Source organism: Cavia porcellus, unplaced genomic scaffold (genome assembly GCF_034190915.1).
Source record: "Cavia porcellus strain 051 isolate PalLab524CR breed Dunkin Hartley unplaced genomic scaffold, mCavPor4.1 scaffold_24, whole genome shotgun sequence".
Classification (NCBI taxonomy): Eukaryota; Metazoa; Chordata; class Mammalia; order Rodentia; family Caviidae; genus Cavia; species Cavia porcellus.
In genome coordinates, this window is record NW_026947507.1 from 12554887 (window position 1) to 12568015 (window position 13129).

At 43.1% G+C, this 13129-nt stretch overlaps 1 long non-coding RNA gene across 1 annotated transcript; it reads left to right on the plus strand.

The window, feature by feature from the left end:
- Positions 1-520: 520 nt before the first annotated feature.
- On the plus strand, positions 521-12922 carry LOC134472596 (uncharacterized). Its single transcript, XR_010042482.1, has 3 exons — positions 521-1122; positions 6283-6354; positions 12588-12922. It is a non-coding gene; the product is annotated as an uncharacterized LOC134472596 (long non-coding RNA).
- Positions 12923-13129: the final 207 nt, after the last annotated feature.

The window sequence follows — 13129 nt, forward strand, 5'->3', positions numbered from 1 at the left end:
GTGGAAGCAGTTAAAGGGCGATCATAGTGGCTGCTCAGAGGAAAGAGCAGCGTAGGGAGGTGTCGAGGATGTGGGGCTGTGCCCTCAGGGGCACAGACTGTGGGGGACCTCGTCAAGCTGCGAGAGGGACTGCAGGGCAAAAGCACATATGCTTACAAAAGCAGCTGAGTGCCGCACAGCTGGAACACAACAAGAAGCTTAGGTTAGGGACGCATGTAGTGTTTGGCCTTCCTTCGCCCCCGATAAACTGCTTAGCCTTGATACAGTTTCTTGTCCAAGGGCCCCCCTCCCCGTCTCTCTCATTCTGGTATTCTAAATAAAAACTGAAGAAATCTCTGTCTCTTTGTCATTTTGGTGTTCTAAATAAAAGCTGAAAAATGACCAGCGCAGCCCCCCAATGAGACAGGAGATGCTTCAGGTGGTAACAGGAACTGCCGCTTTATTTACGCGGGCTCTGGTTTATATATTCGGCCGTGGCCAATCACAGGCTGCTACGAGGAAGCAGGGCGGGAATGGGACGCAGGCTCTGGCTAATATATCCAGCTGTAGCCAATCAGGGGTTGCCACAGAGTCAGCACGGGGCGAATACGGAGTGAGCACGAGGTGCACACGGGTTGGCTAATTTAGAGAGGGACGTAGCGCATTGCGGAAGCTGGCGTGGTCTTATCGTCCCGGGCGGGGTGTGTTGGGCGCTGTTTCTTTTTTCTTTTTTATCTATCAGTACCAGGGACTGAACTTGAAACTACCTGCTTCCAAGGCAGGCGCTTATGCCGCTGAGCTAAATCCCCAGCCTCATGACTGTTTCTTGATCCTCTTTCAGGCTCGGTCCTCTCAGGACAGTTCCTGTGAGCCGCTTGGTGTTTGGAACAAATTTTATCTCTGAGTAATCTTTTCTTCCTCTGTGCCACCACAGTGACACACAGCAACGGCAGAAGAATGCCTGACATACGCGACTACTTCAAACATGTTCAGTGATGACCTGAGTGAGTGAACTTGTCCCATTTCCAGTTATTTCTCAACAGAGAGTCACAGCTGCTGGAACACGGCTCTCTGTGTGGAGACAGCCTGATGCCTTCCGTACCTTCCCAAGATCATTGTGTGAATATCAGAGCCACTCAGCCTGTAAGCACAGAGAGGTTTCATTCTGCTCACCCCAGTCCATGATTGTGATTTGTTTCTCTTTCGTCATTCTCTTCTCTTTTCTTCCTTCTTTTCTCTTTCTTTTTTTCTTTTCAGAGTACTGGAGATTGAACCTCGGGGTGCTACATCACTGAGCTACATCCTTGGCCCTTAATATTTAAAGTAATTTTTTTAGACAGGGTGATGCTAACTTCCCCAGCTGTTGCAATACCCAGAACTTGCAATCCTACTGCTTCAGTTTCACAGAATGTTGAGATTACAGACGAGAGCCACTCCCCCGGAGCCTTTAAACAGAAAGTCTGATTCCTTGTGGGTGGGTGGGTGAAATATGTCCTTCCTTAGATATGGTTCTGTAGTTAAACTGATGCTTGTTTGGTCTATAATATGTTCCGGAAGTGGTGTGGGGTGGTTTACATACATTATCTTATTTAATAGTGATAATCCTTAAAAGTGATAGTATCTCACTAAGTTACTAACTTGCCCAAGTTGGGCTTCAATTTGTGATTCTCCTGCCTCGACTCCCTAGAGTCCTGGGATTGCAGGTGTGCATTAAATACCCAGTTCAACTCAATTTCTGTCTCCAACTCTTAGCTAAGTATCTAGCATATGACTTTCCATTGTCTGCCCCTGTTCTCTGGGTCCACTTACCTTTGGCACTTAGAAGTCCTACTGAAACCCAGCGGCTATTTTCATTTACCGGTAACCTAGTCCCACACATCTTTGCAACAAAATTCAGTGGACATTTGCCATCTTTTGGCATTTGGCACAGCTGAGCCTCCCTGAAACTTCCTACTCTTTGGCATCCATGGCATCTCTTTCTTAAGCTCTTTGGGCTCTTCTCGGTCTCTTGTGGATCTTTCTTTTTGCCTCTGCTTATCCTTTAGATTTAGCAAATCCATCCTCTGTGATCTAAGATCTTTTTTCTTTTCCATTCAACTGATTTTGTTTACAACTAGCTTTTCAACTGTCGCCTGGGAGCTGTCTGTCTGTCTCTCCCTCTCTCCTTCTCTCTGTCACACTCAGCCTTTCTCCTGGCCTCCAGCTGTGTATCTCCACCTGGTTGTGCCTCGGGGAGATCACTCAGGCTGAGCACACCATGACCTGGTCCAACATCTTCCTCCTCGTGTGCGGCCTGCTCCAGATTTCCACTGACTGTTTCACATCTCAGTGAGTTGCAGTGCTGTACATATCTGCCCAAAGATGACACAAGCATTATTGAGGGCTGCCTTTCCTCACTTTGCAAGTACTGTTGATTCTTTTACTTAAGTACACTGTATTCCTTCCTGCTCTCTAATCCCTCTTTCCTTTCCTCATCCCTATGCCTTGGTTCAGACTCAGTGAGGTGGTCAGCTTATTTCAAGCCTCCTGCCTCCATTTCTCCGTCTATGCCACTTCCCAATAGGATCCAAACAGATCTCTCTGTCCTACAAATCAGATAACACTGCTTTCTCCAAATTTGTCAGTGGTTTCTTGCAGGCTCCGGTGGCTGAGGTGGTTCGTTGAGGTCTCCACTGGGCTGCTCTCAGTCCAACAGTTTGTGCTCCAGCACCAGACACTCTCTGCCGAGGACAAGCTTGCTGAATTTGCCCTCTTTGTAGTGCTTTCTCTTCTGTAGCAACTCAGCGTGGATGGGCCTTCCAAGGGGCAAAGAGTGGCATACGTCAACCTCTCTCTTTATCCTAACTCCATACACATCTCCATGGTATTTATCCTGTGGCATCACTGCTTGGTTTCCTCTCTAACAGTGAGCAGCTTTTCACATATCTGTCCCACAGCTCTAGTGCAGAGCCTGGTAGCTAGCTCATGCTCAGTAGATACATCCTAGGATTGTCTTGATGCCCCAAACTTTTTGGTAGCTATTCCCTCTTTTCCCATGGGGCTTTATTTTTTATTGAAAGCACAATAAATAACTGATATTTATTTTTCAGGGACTTTCACGGTTCCCAAGGGACTGCTCCACATCACCTAATCTGTGTCTCTTTCCTCTTTCTCCTTTCTTAATCACAGAAATGTCTTTCCTCCATGTTTTGAGTAGATAAACTGGAGCCTAATTAACTGGTCTTCGGCCTGCCAGGGCCAACTTCTGGGCTATTTTCATCTCTTGCTTTAGTTCAGGTTTCAGGTTTCTTCTTCTGACATTAAATTACCAGAAAGAAAATGGAGACACACATTTCCTCTAAGAACTAAGTTATTATGAAATTGTGTCCTTCCTGTTAGCAACAGCTTCCAGAAGACAGGTGGGCCCTTCCCGCATTCATCCTCTCGTGCTGGCCTGCTCTGCAGAGATCGGGCTCCTGCCAAACTCCTCCTGCTTTTTGTATCTGTCAGTTAATGTAAAATATTCTCTTCCCCAAATTGGGATACTAAGAAAACGAAACACAAAAACAAAAATAAAAGCAAAAGATTCTCTTATTTATGAATTCATTTGCTTAGTAAGCATTAAAGAATTTTATACTTATGTTACATTTAAGGAGCCTCTATGACAATTTCATAGAAAAAGAAAAGAATAGCATTACATAGAATTTTTTTCTAGAAAATATGGACTAGAGAACTATTAGAAGAAGATTAGAAGGAGGAAAAGCAACATTTTAGCCAGAGTTTTTCAGCAAGAGAATTTTCAAAGCAGAATGCAACCCAAACTACTTTTATGAGTCAGATATGTGGCTATGTATTACCTGATATTGAAAAATAATATTCAAATAAATTAGAAAAGGAGATTAAAACTGTAACAATATATGCACACCCGTGTTTATAGCATCACAGTTTGTAATAGCTAAATCTTAGAAACAGCCCAGATGCCCATCAACTGATGACTGGATAAAGGAGATATGGTTTGTTTTATATGATGGAGTATTAGCCAAAAGAAGAAACTTGAGACATTTCTAAGTAAATGGATGCAATTTGAGCCCGTGCTCTTAAGTAAGTCAAATAAAGGTGTAAATATCTCATTGTTTCTCTGGTGTGAGAAATCCAAAGTGTAAATAACAACCAGTATATATAATAGATATGAAATAAGACAAAAATATTCAAATGAGAAGGGGAAATAGGGGAAGGGAGAAAGGAAGGAAGGGAAAAGAAAAAAACAAGAATAGAAGGAAAACTGGAGACAAAGCTTTTGTAAATAAAGAAGTTGAAGAGAGGGAAAGGAATTGGGGAAAAAAGAATCAAAATAAATCACATAGAAGTACACATTCTCTCTGATGGCTGTGATCATTACGTAAACCTGGAATGTACCAATAAACAATCAATAAAAAAAGAAAAGGGGAAATGACAAAGTGCACAAAAAAAAAAAAGAATTGCCTGCAGAGAGTTGAGCCAAACAACTGTCACCAACCTTACGTGTCTAGAAACTATAGGCAAAAGTCCTATCATGGATTGAACTGTGTCCTCGAGATTGAAGATAAGTGAGATCCTTTTCCCAAGCCCTCTGTCTCCTTGGAAGCAGGGGTGGAAGTGGGGCTTTTGATGAGGTCATATTGGAGCTGGGTAGGCCTTTAATTCACATGACTGATGCCCTCACCCAAAAGCAATGTGAAGACCGAGAGGGCTCCGAGTGACACCGGGGATGGGACTGAAGTGGTGCAACTGCAAGTCGAGGCGCCCCGAGGCCCCCCAGGAATTCCTACGCAGAAAGAGAAGCAGGGACAAATTGGAGCAAGGCCCTGAGAACCACAGTTGTAGACTTCCCTCCTCCAGACCTTGAGACCGTGTCTCACTGTCTCTCTCTGTTCCTATGGCAACCTGGCGGGCCGTCCTGAAAATGAACATAGGCCAGGAACTGATGCTCAAGGCAGTATGCTTTTTCAAGTAAGAGTGAAATACGAGGTCATTTTGGCCTTGCGGACCGCCCCCCGCCCCATGTCCTTGTTAGCATTTCAGTAGTTTAGCGTCCCCCTAAAAAAGAATTATTAATTAAGGTGTGAGAGCTCAGGGCTGAGGTGAGACAAAGTAATTATCAATTTTGGTCAATTCATACAAAAACATTAGCCTTTTACCAACAGTGCCCCAACCTGGGAGCTCTTATTTGTGCAGGAACGAAGCAGCTGGTTGATAGATTTTTGGTTGAAGGCTGACATCTACTAAAATTTGATTCACAGAAATGACATTTGACTAAGGATAAGCTCATTGAGTTTAGCCAGTTTTATGATGTACCAAATTTTTTCATGTTGAATAGGATAGCTGTAATAACAATTGAGTTTTCTGATAAAAACTAAATCTTTCTTGCTAAGATTTAGTTAACAGCCATTTCTTTTATTAACCGGTACTTACATTACATTCAGTTTCTTAAAAGCTTAGTGTAATATAGTTCTCTTATGAATGAATATATTTAGGATTCAGTTAACTATCCTTTTTTTTTTTTTTTTTTTTTGTCTTTTTCCTTTTTATCGGTACCAGGGATCGAACTCAAGACTGCCTGCTTCCAAGGCAGGCGCTTATGCTGCTGAGCTAAACCTCCAGCCCCTCAGTTAACTATCATTATTGCAGATCTTCAAGTCAGGACTTTATATGAAAATTTACACTTAATAAATATATCAGTTTATGAAGTTTACAGCAAATTATGCTGCTTTTGACAATTTCAGCAACCTTGGACATTATTTGAGTGTTAGTTATAATGTGGTAATTTAGTCATAATTTAAGTGATTGCTTCATATCTGCTGCTTGGCAGCCTGCTCACTGAATGTCAGTTTCTTGTGTGTTTCACATTTTAGATTCTGGGAATCATCTTTTGAATAAAATGGTGAAATGTTCATTCGATGGATTATCAACAAATCTGTCAATCAGGAGGAAACCCAAAGGCAATAGAAGTTGAAAATACGTTGTTGGAAGAGAGAATTCCCATGTTATCCTTAATAATATCATTATTACCCGCCCCCATCTAGCCTGCCCTGCTACTTCATATTCTAGCTCACACTATCTCGTTCTTAAATCTGAAGACCAGATAGTTATTCTTCCTGAAACTGTCAGTTGTCTTGCATCAGAATGAATTTCTTAAAGGTTAGGGTCTGAAGTTAGTTCTGGCTTAGCTGCTTCTTTGTTGAAGATAGGATCTTGGATAACATTTAATGAGAATAATTGAGCAAAATCTTAGATTAGTGATACCCATTGTTTTACACTGCTATGTTCTGTGACTTTCTAACGCAGATGCTAGAGACGAGTGTGTGCCATCCAAGTGACTATCAGTGGTACCCTCAACAAGACAAAGATCTGGGTAAGGTAAGTTGGCCAAGCATCAGGCAGGTCAATCATGCTGTATAAAGTGGTTCAAGGTGGGGGAAAAATACTCCCTTAGAAATGTTGAAACATTTTATAAGCAAGTGTATCTAGTTCCCAGGTAGTCCTAACTTGCTTGACTTGAATTTCACCCAGTGGCTAAGTTGTGATCTTGCCAAAGAAAACAATCATTGAAAGCCACTCAAGTAAGGTGTGTCACCAATCAGTCACTGCCTGCTTCTCATAACAGGAACAAATTGACGATTCTGCAGGAGGGGCAGATGCTTTTATCTTATTATAGGAAGCCTGACACAACCCAACTCCTTCCATATGCAATGGTGCCAAAGGACAACGCTCGGAGGAGACCTCTGGGTGGTTCCCAGCAGTGTGGGGTGACCGAGCTGAACACATGAGTTTGTCACACCACCCGGTGCACTCACCCTACCCATGTGGCCCAGCCTCCTCAGAATGAACTGGGATGATCTCATTACATTGCATACCTGAATTTTCTATCACTTTTGTAACAAGCTATCACAAACTTAGTGGCTTCAAGTGACACAGATTTACTCAAAAGTCCTAAATCCATTTCACTGAGGGCTAATGCCAACGGGTCTGCTGGACATTTTCCTTCTAATAGCTCCAGGAGGGAATACGTTTCTTTGCCTTTTTCAGCTTCTGGCAGCCACTTGTATCCTTGACCTGTGTGTGGTCCCTTCCTTCTCCTCCAAGCTCATCCGTCCAGTATGCATTCCTCACCATAGTGCATTCCCCTCGTCTGTAGTCAGACCCCCTTGTCTTCCTCTTGGGATGAACCGTGACTATACTGCACCCACCTGGGTAAGTCAGGACAGTCACTCCACTGTAACAGCCTTAACCACAGTAGGAAAGTTATCTTTACCATATAAAGTAGTATCTTCACATTCTGATGATTAAAGCATGCATATCTTTGGGGTCAGTGTGTATTGCTTATCACTAATGAAGGATTCAGTCATCAGTTACTATCCTACATACACCAAAAGCCAGAGGAGGCCTTGGGTGAGACACTGATTTATCTGAGACTTGTAAGGACCAATCAACTGCTTTGGGTGGAAATGCATCTTTCATTGCTATTGTTACTGCTCCTGGAACACACAGGTATACACACATGTGCGCGCGTACACACACACATGCACGCATACACACACACTTATACTTTTATTTTTGACTCCCAGCAAGCATCTCATTCATTATATTTCATGTTGCTTTACTTCCTCTAGTTTATTTCTAGTTTATAGTAAGATTTTTCAATAGATATGGTCTGGTTTGAAGGCCTTTATTGACTTCAACATTGGGTCAATTATTGACACCAAAATATGGATCCCAGCCCTGCTTCTGCTACCAACCAGGTAGCTGGCCTTGCCTAAGCCTCCAAATCTCTCCATGGTCAGTTTTGTGGCTGTAATATGTCAGAGTTGCTTCTAAAAGTGGGACAATATGGAGTATTAGCTGCAATAGCTGATTCTTGGAAAGAAAGGGATACAATCTGGGAAAATACCTTGTTAGGTGCATACCTCTATCCACCTTGGGGAGCCACACCACAGTCAGCATAGCAAAAGCCCTGGAAAGTCCTGCATAAATGCAGTTGGGTAACTCCTTAATCTAAATTTTGTGAACTGTTTTAAAATCATGGGCCACTCCTACTTAAAATATTTGTTGAAGTTACTGATGAGTAACCCACAAAAACTCATTCTAATGATCTCTTGGAAAACAGATTCCAGCCCCATGATCTTTAAGATGACTTTTGAAATTGAGAATGGAAAGTGTCCTGTGTTATCTTACCTGGGCTTCTGGCGGGTTCATCCACCTTAATCAGCAATTTTAGTAGGGATAAGAATGAGAATATATGAATTAGCCCTGACACAGTGAGATGCCCTCACACTGTGAGCCTCTTTCTCCCTGCCATCTGCCTTTAAAAAATTCCAGTTAATCTTTTATGTGTTTTTTCAATGTCTTCAGGAGTGCAGGTTCAGGGGTAGAGATGATAGAGGAGATCTTGAGAAAAGTAATATTATTGTTGAACAAATGGTCAAAGAAAGGGAAAGAGCTCCCAGACACTGAACTCCTGCATCCAGATTGAGCCCTATGAATATCCTCTAAGGTAAATATTGTTATTCCCTTTGAATAGTGAGAATCACAAGGCTGAGAGGAGTTAAGGAACTGAGCCAAGTCTCATGCCTAACTTGTGGCAGATCAGGATTCATCCTGCCCGGAGGAGCTGCCCAAAGGTCTGGTCTCTGCAAGCAGAGGAAGTCCTTCTCCATCCAGGTTTAAAGGAGTGGGCACCAGCCTGGAGAACCTGGGAGACTGTAGGAAGTGTTACGACTGGGATTCAAGTTTAAGCTCTGATTTGTGACACTGGTCAGGTCATTTATTCTGGTTTCCTTATATTTGTAAACTGGAGATCATTCTCTTCCAGCTGTGAATAATCCACTTCCTTTGGGGGTAGAACTTGCACAGGTCTGGGAAAGAGATTATAGTGTAAAAGCACATTATACACTAGATACTATTCTAGGGCCTTGAGACATTATAGGGAACAAGATAGACTAAACCATTATGCAGCTTATATTCTGATAAGGGGAGAGAAAGGCAGGGACAGCAAAGAAGGGGGAGAGAAAGAGAGAGAGAGGGACACAGGGAAAGAGAGAGAGACAGAGGGAAAGTGGGAGAAGTGAGAGAGAAAAGTATTAGAAACTCATGAGTGCTAAGGGGCAGAACAGAGCCAAATAAATGGATCCAGGAGTGGGATTGTAACCTAGATATGGTGGTGGTTGTGGGATTCCTGAAAAGATGTTACTGAGCAGAGACTTGCAGATGATGGGGGAGTGATTCAGGTAGATTCTAGTGATAGAGCTTTCTGAGCAGAGCTGCAGTCTGGTCATAGGTGCTAGGCAGGAAGGTAACCACCATGTTCCAGGAAGAAAGTGAAAAAGATCAGGTTGGTGAAGACCTCTGCTCAGTATGGAAAATGTTAGAAAAGTTCGGTGGTATATGCATTCTTTGAGTTGGCTAAAAATATTAGAAAATTTTAAATGAAATGTTTTGTGGTTTGGCCTAATATTCTGGAGGACAGGAGCTTTTGTTCTTGATTATACTCTGTATTCAGGGGACAAGCAGCATCTTGGGAATTGTTTTTCCCTAATTCTTTCTTCTGTTTTCTTGAAGACATCTGGAGATCTGTCCATGACTCATGCATGCACAGAGCAGGATACTGAACTTTCGTAAGGTTTTTATGCTGCCTTATATAACTTCAGTAAACCTGAACATGGAAACCAGACTCTACCATTGGATGAATCGAGTTATAAGTACCTTGAGATTCTTGCTTGTTAAAATGACTTCTTTGTGTTCTTGAGCTAACAATTCAACCGATCTGAGTGTTGCTTCCTTGATGTGCAATGCGGGCGAGCGTGGATTAGATGATCCGTAAAGTCCCTTGCATTGTGAAAATCTTGTGTTTACTCTCTCCTACTGCATGTATCCACCCCCAGAGGTCATACACACACTGTTTCATTCTTTTTGCCGTGGGGTACAACATGAATAATTCATAACTGGGTTTGCAAAATGGGAACAGTGTATCCTTTGGCTCAGTCCCCTGTGTCCCACATGACTAGTGCTCAGGTACCAGAGAGCTTTCCAAGGACAGAGTCTGTTTTTTTTCTACCTCAGTGCTTTTCGCTTGAACCACCTCCTACAAAGTCTATAGAGTAAGTTTTATGATTCTGTATTACATATTCATACAGTTTTAAATCCTGTATTTTAACACAGTATCATCATTTGATAAGGAAACTGACGCCCTGAGAGTTCATTGGCTTCCCCAAAGCCACAGAGTATGCTCAATGGGTTGGAGCAGAAAAGAGAATCCAGTTCTCTGAATGCCAGCCGAGGTTCTTTCTCTCACCTCTTTTTGTCTCTATTTTTCCAAATACTAACCATGCCCCATCAAATAATGACATAGTGAAAATCCTATTAGGAGATGATGACAGAGAACTTGAAAATAAGGATTTTGTTTTAATTTGTAAACACCTTCCTAGACCCAACGGACAACCAAAATCATTTTTCCTGGAAATGCTGGGTTAAAACTATGTAGAAAGGTACTGTTCTAAACCCTGAAGAAATGAAAGAAGAGAAATGAAAGATGCAAAAGAATCTTAACTTATCACTGCTGTCTTTCTTACCAAGAGTTTCCTTGGTTGATAAATTGCAGCCAGAATGCAGCATCCTTGCATAACTTTTGGAAGAGAAGATGAGGGAGAGATTCAGCAATGAACAAGAGACCTCCCTCTAATGAGGAAGGTCTCATGGAGGGAGGCTAACCTTCCTAGAGGAGCCATGGCTCCTCGCAGTGCAGCCATCTAACACAGAGGAAGAGTCTCTAGCAAGCTGTAACTGGAATGTAGAGATCAAATGTGAAAGGGACATTGTCAGAATCCAATTTCCACCCTGGGAAACGAGCAGGGCTCTGAGTAGACTTGGAGCACGGTTAAACTGCAGGATGGGGCTCTGGAAGGAGCCGGTGAGCCGGCGCGTCCTGGTCTCGGAGCTCTCCTGGACCTACCCTTGGGGTCGCTGCTGGGTCAGCTCAGTGGAGAAATGCCCTTCGCTGCTGATGCAGAGGAGCAAGGGGACTCCCCTCCCCTGTCAACTACACTTAGTGACTGTCAGTCAGCTGGGTCACTGGGGCCCTGGTGTCTCTGCTTTATGGCAGACTTTGCAGCCCTTAGAGTGCTCTCAGCAATCAAGTCCAGGTTGGGAAATACCTGCATTCACCCAGTCGCAATGCCATTTCAGTTTAAAAAAACTCTTTAAGTTTTCTTTAACATCCTTCCCCCCAGCCATCCATAAACCACAGCAAGTTCCCTAAGGAACTCATCCTGAACAGGGTTCATACCCACTGCCTTTAGATACAGAATGGTACCTTTCGAAACCATTGCTCCGGCATTTCAGTAGCTAAGAGTTTGGGCTTTGAGTGTGTGATGTTCACCTCGTTAGGTAATATGCTATAAATCTGGTTTCACATGAGGTGAATAGATGAAATGTCTGGCATGAAATATGAACCTTGCTAAATACCCAATAGGTGGAATTTATTTTAAGTGACTGTTTACACAGTTGAATGGGCCAATTGCTTGTATTTGTTCATTGGAACATCCCAAATTTGCTGGATGAAAATAGATCTTATCAACCCAGGTTATATGTATGTGTGTTTTATATTCTCTGCTAGGAACTGTGTCTTCCTGCTTTCTAGGGGCTCAGAGTCTCGTGGGAAGTATATACATGCTTGTGTCAAAACAGAAAAGTTACGTGGCTTCTGGGTAGCTGGGGAAACTTCATAGGATGAGTGAGTTTACCTGACAGACATGCTAGGCAGAGGCAGCTGTGTGTACAAAGGCATGAGGTCAGGGTCAGCAGAGCTGCTCCATGAGGCTGGAGATCCAGGAGCACGCCGTCTGGTGGAAGAAGGATGCAAAGTCAGCCTGAAGTCAGACACTGAAGGGCTTTGTTTGGTCAGCTAGAGAATCAAAATTTGGAGATACTTTGAAAGCTTTTATACAGTATGGCTTCAAAAAGGTGAACCTTGAGCAGAATGGACAGTGGAAGCATGGATAACAGGCAGGGAGCCTGGTTGTGGTTTGTTACAGTGAGCAGGTGAGAGGTGGAAGCCTCAGACCTGGGCATCACACGAGTGGTTTCTGACCCAGTGGAGCCTAGGTCACTGGGGATGAAATGGAGCAAGGACGAGAGATGACTCCAAGTTTCCCAGCTTGGGCAATGGCGGAAGTGCTCTATAGGAGTCAGGAGACCTGTGCTGAGCCATGTGAGCCCGACATGCATGGGGACAATCCAGGTGGGGGTCCAGATTGTTGTAGAAGTGCAGAGGCGGAGCTCAGTCAGGCTCCACAAGGCATTCAGGAATGACTGGAGGCTGGGAAGTACTTGAAGCTCTTGTGATGGGTTAAAGCAGTCAAATCACTTGGGCCTTTGGAAAGCAGTGTGAGTTATTTAAAGTCAGAACTGCCCACCAGATCTTTACACCTCTTTGCAGGGTGTAATAAATTGCAGCAAATGATCCTAAGTACAGGATTTACCATCTGCTGCACATGGTTGATGGGTTATGTTCTTAATTTCTAAATTTCCTGTTTGAGATTCAAACTTTTCAACTTAGGGAACCAAATATTGTGCATAATATATGCTTCACCCTCAAGGAACAGAGACACCTGTGAAGAGTCTAGAGACCGTCAGTGCAGGGTCAGCATGATTGCTGGTATCTTCTGAAGACCAGATGGCTGGAGAGGTGTCACCGAGGCACTGCAAAGGACCTTCCAAACCCCCAGAGTCATTGAGGAAGATGGCACTGCTTCCAAGAAATTTCATGATGGGTCTCCTGTAAGTGGAAGATAAACTCTGTCAGCACTGTCCATTCTCTGATGACCTCTCATTATGCATTTTGTGGCTAACCTGAAGATGTTATAGCTTCTTATTGGTTAAAAAAAGAAATAAAATTTGAATACTAGAAATCTTGGCAATGAGATTCAAGAAAGTAGATGTACTTGAAAGATTTTAAAAAATTACATGGTGGCTAGTTCCATTTACCTTCAAAGAGCTGATGGCAAATTTTGGGCCACTAGAGAGAAATGACAGATGACAGACTCACACAAAATACTCTAGTGACTCTAATTTAGAATCCCCTTTAACAAATCACAAGCTTTTCTAGACCATATCCTTTCTCACCTTATTGCTAATATCT